The sequence below is a fragment of the Sinocyclocheilus anshuiensis genome, unplaced genomic scaffold, assembly GCF_001515605.1.
Source record: "Sinocyclocheilus anshuiensis isolate Anshui unplaced genomic scaffold, SAMN03320099.WGS_v1.1 scaffold238, whole genome shotgun sequence".
Classification (NCBI taxonomy): domain Eukaryota; kingdom Metazoa; phylum Chordata; class Actinopteri; order Cypriniformes; family Cyprinidae; genus Sinocyclocheilus; species Sinocyclocheilus anshuiensis.
The window spans coordinates 425149-430339 of record NW_015547674.1 but is presented as its reverse complement, the minus strand read 5'-3'; positions in this window follow the sequence as shown (position 1 = coordinate 430339).

The following is a 5191-nucleotide window of genomic DNA, read 5'->3' as shown; positions in this document are numbered from 1 at the left end:
CAAATCCTCGTTTTGTACTTCTAATTAGTGACCGTTGTTTTGTTTTGATCTCTCCCCTGCGCTTCCGCATTCATCACTTCTGAGCGGCGCATGCACAAAGCTGACCTCATACGTCATCTGCCCGGAGCTGCTTCCGTGTACAACTGTTGGCGCAAGCTACATTAAAATGATTATTACATTTTGAATATGTATATTTTTCTTACAAAAACACATCGATTCGCTACAGGAGGCCTTTGGTTTTTTATGGATGGGCGCATTTTATTTAACTTCTTTTGGACTGAAGCATGCAACACCCGCTGAGTGGCATTAATCAGCTTGAAAGATCAAAGACAATTTTTTATATAACTCCGATTGCATTCGTCTGAAAGAAGAAAGTCATATACACCTAGGATGACTTGAGGGTGAGTAATTTATGGGCTAATTTTCATTTTTGGGTGAACTAACCCTTTAAAATCATTCTGAGGTTAAATACATATTTAAAATCATAACAATAAATAGTTTAATAGCTATGATACTGTTTTTGAAATCAAATCTTTGCATAGCTATGACAGGAAACACTGGAATCTAACAATGCCTTAGAAAAAAACAGTTAATCTTAAAAAAATAAAGCATATACATAAGCATGTTATAAACTTCTGAAACACTGGTGTTTCACATTTTAGAGTAGTCACTGCAACTCAATTAAATCTGTATGTGGGAGTATGTGTGGAAAAAAACATATGTAACCCCCTTTGTAATCCTTAACATTTTCATAAGTAACTGTAATTTAATTACACATTTTTTCTTAGTAACTGTAACTGATTACAATTACTTTTATTTTGTAATTAAATTACGTAATTCCGTTATATGTAACTAGTTACTCCACAACACTGCTTATAGATATATTGCAACAACAGTTTATTTCCATTTTTAAGTTATATTATAAAAAAAAGCTTGATTAATCAATGTTTCATTGACGTTCTGTTGTTACGTTTTTTAGATATATTCCACATGAATCTTCTTCAGAAGCCGTCTACACCTGGGTCATACTGTGATCGTATCGGGTTGTTTCTATGCCCTGCAAGTTTGTGTTCAGAAGAAAGGTTTATTAGAGAATGATATTGTATTTTGACTATAACCCATGAATATAATAGAAATCTGAAATGCTCCTATCAGAGGTAAGTGTGACTTCATGGTGTGTTATTTCATTTTCACAGGTATAAGGTTTAGCATCTTGTGATATCTGGATTTGGATATTGTGATGTTTGTCCATAGATCTGGGGTGTGTTTTTAACATCACGAGAAACAGAAATTCTGGTTGTGCTTCCAGATCTAGCGTGCTAGCAGAGTTTCAGTGGAGTTCAGAACAAATGCAGTTCTTCTGTTATCCGAGTAATGGCTAGAAGAAAGCTGCAGGGAGAGAAAAGAAAGAGGAGGTCAAACTCAGTTTTTAATAACTCTTGATGGAGGTTAGGGTTTTGAATTTCAGATTTATCAATATTCAGATGCATTTTGCAAATTTATTTATTTATTCAAATTTATGTATACAGTGTCTATAAAAGGATTCGGCACAATTTATTGTTGGGTCATTTCTAAAATTGGTGGCACACGCTGTCACTCTCTTTTAAATTTTAAATCGATGTACACGATTTATTTAGAAAACCATTTCTTTAAAACACTTTCTGTAGGAACATGTATATGATCTAATCAACAGTATCTTTACAATCATTTTAATCTTGAACCTCGTACCTAATCTACAAAACGTGTCTAATAAACGTTTGAAATGCGTGTAGATCAGAACTTCTGTCCGTCTGAAAACTTGAAAACAAACTTAAATATGCAACGGATGATGTTGCATGGACCAGTGTTAAAGGCACAGTCCACCCAGAAATGACAAGTGTGTTATCAGTTACTCATCCTCAAGCTCTTGTTATTATTTAAAACCTTTCCTTTCATGTTCAGCGGAAGAAAAATGCATATAGTTTTGGAACAGCTTGAGAGTGTTTTTTGGGTGAACTATGCACTTAAGTGGTATTGTTGGGCTATTTTACAACAGCTTTAATGGCCCGTCCATTCAGAAATTAGAGTCATAACAGTGGTCTAAAATTAGTGACCAAGTGCCAAATGTGAGTAAAAACATAATTTGCCAAATGTGAGTAAAAAAACATTATATATATATTTTTTTAAATTTATTTTTATTTTTTTTAAGGAAATTCAGCATAATATATCATGGCACCTCCAGGATGGTTTTAATAGTGTGCAATTGTTATTTCAAGTATCTATTTCTACCTGATGTAACCCATAAAAATCTCTCCTTGGATGTTACCCAAGTTAAGGTTGATAGAGTCACATTAAATTATGTTTGACTTGGATAAAATCAATTATTAATGATATATTTCCAGCAGAAGTATATTACTTAAGACTTGCATGTTACCCGAAAAAAAAAATTATTTCATTCTTAATTTATTTACACTGTACTTACTATATTTGTAAGATACGCCTTCGTAAAGCATCAGGTTTGCAGTGCAGTTACAGAGAGTTAAACAGCCCCAACATTCAAGTCCTCAGAAATGTATCTAGGATGCATAATACATTCTTTTCCTCCAGAACTCTGCAAATATGTGGAATAATTCTTGCATTAAGTCACCAAAACAAATCAATAACAGACAAATTCACGATGGCTCATCTGTGCCACTAATAAGGAAAAGAAAACAACTAAATAATTCAACTGTCCTACGAACAAAGATATATATTTTAATAATAATAATAAAAAATGGCAAATACAGTTTCATGGCCAGCAAGAAATAGTTAGTACATTTGTTCCCAGTTCACTCAGCTTTGTCATGTGTGACGAAGCGTTAAAGATTTGTATAAAATACTTCTCACTTTTTTTCTTTTTTTAATTCGTAATTATTTTGACAGTTTTTTTTTTCAAGGCCCGCTGCCAAGTAATAGAATCAGAGCAATGTGTGTTGTCTGGAGAGGAGGAATGGATGAAAGGCAGAGGATCTGGTCCATTACCTGGGAAATAAAGGATTGTTATTGACGAACAGTGCCTCAAAAACCTCTGACTGTGTGACTCTAACAGAACCTGACTGCGGTTTCAGTCTGTGTGTGGCCTGCTTCAGCTGCCTGACGGCTCATTAACATACAAATGGATTTCTGTGCTTGAGAAGCACCTGTGCCATGACTGTAAATGAGGATGGGTTCGTTCCCGCTGCCTGCTGCTCAGGTGATACTGAGGCTTGTCTGTTTAGGAATTCTTACCAAGCTCCACCAATTTCAGCCGTTAATTGGCTTTTGTCAAGACTTCAGCTCAAGGTCCTGAACTCAAGTCTGTTCTTCCTACATGTCGTTTACACAGAGAAAGATCTTGGGCGTTTGAATTTTATGATATATATATATATATACTGTATATATATAGCTTTTACATGGTAAATAAGGTTACACTTACTCACTCATGAGCTTTACATTCAAATGTGTTACTGTTACTTTAAATACAGACCTCTGTTCCACACTGTGCCTTTATCACAAATGCTGAAGCACAAAAACAGTGTTTTTATTATTATTTTTTTTCATTAATTTAAAGCAATTTTCCAGACATTTCCCTCAGGGCAGGGCCAGGCCTTGTGTTAGCTTCCTTCACTCATGTCTTGCCCTGCCGCTTTACTTTGGGAACGTACCACTTACCCACACTCTTAGCTCCAAAGAACACAGGTCTACAAGCACATATTAGCTCATGGATTGAATTGCTTGCTATCATATATACCTGCTTGGATAATCAGTTCTCTGCTTGATGTCTTTATATTTCTGCTCATGAGAGAATGAGTAATAACTTTTATTATTATTAGGTTTACTGTGTTTTCTGACTCCAGACAAATGCTATTGGAGTAAACACAGAATAAAATCAAGTGTTTAATTAATTTAAAAAATCTACTGTTAAATGTCTGAAGAAATAAATGTGATATTTTTGTAATGAATTTAACATCTTTAAATTTCATATTTCATAATCAAAATGCTAGCTAACCTTCCTTTTGCTGAATGACTGTACATTATCTTAGTTATGATACAATTAATTAAAAAATAATAATAAATAACAACAGTCATTATGCAAAAACATTTTATTTTGTTTTATTTGTGTCCCGTACAGGATGAACCCAGAACCCGTAGAATATTTGCTGCATGACCTAAGATGAGAAAATGACACAAAGTGTCAAAATACGATTTGTCTTCATTTATTATTTAAAAAATGCCAAACCTAACAATTTACTTAGAGCATTTTGTGCTATTTTCCTTGACACTTTGTTTGATTTTTTGTTATCCAATGAAGTTAGAGGCCACTTTATAATCATTCTAATGTGCAGACGTTTAATGTGCTTGTGAAAAAGATGCCATAAAGAAGCTTTCAAAAATATGCATTTTAATTGTTTGTATTTACCGTGTAAGCAGAAGAAAAACTTTGGTGAACAAACTGCCTTCTGTTAGAGCCAGAGGTTTCCGATTCTGACTCTTCGTTCACGTGCTGCCATTGTTCTGCGTCCCAGCTCTTGTGCTCTTGTGCAGGGTTTAATTGTTTAGGTTGGGTTTTTTGGCTGAAGTCTTCTATGAAGCGGAGCATGGCTGATCCTCACCCACTTTTATTCCTCCTACACAGCTGTTTCTGTTTTAGGCAATGATTCTGTTTCAATCTACATATTATTTGTTGATCCTTAGCACCTGTTGTAATTGTCTAATCATGCACTACTATCAGAAATCTCTGACTGTGTGCAAGTGTATTACTACATTCATATGTGCTCTTTCACACACACACACGCACGCACGCATGCATGCACGCACACACACACTCTCACTCACTCACTCACACATACTTGTATTTGTGGTTTACGGGGACTCTCCATAGGCGTAATGGTTTTTATACTGTACAAACTGTATATTCTATTGCCCTACACCAACCCTACCCCTAAACCTACCCCTTACAGGAAACTGCTGGCAATTTTTGAATTTCATAAAACACCGTTTTGTATGTTTTTCAAGCCTTTTGTTTTACGGGGACAAGTGTCCTCATAAACCATGTTTACGTTGTAGTACCCATGTCATTATACACATTTGTGTCCTCATAAACCATATATACCTGTACACACACACACACACAGACACACACACACACTCACACACTCTCACACACTCTCACACACTCTCACACACACACACA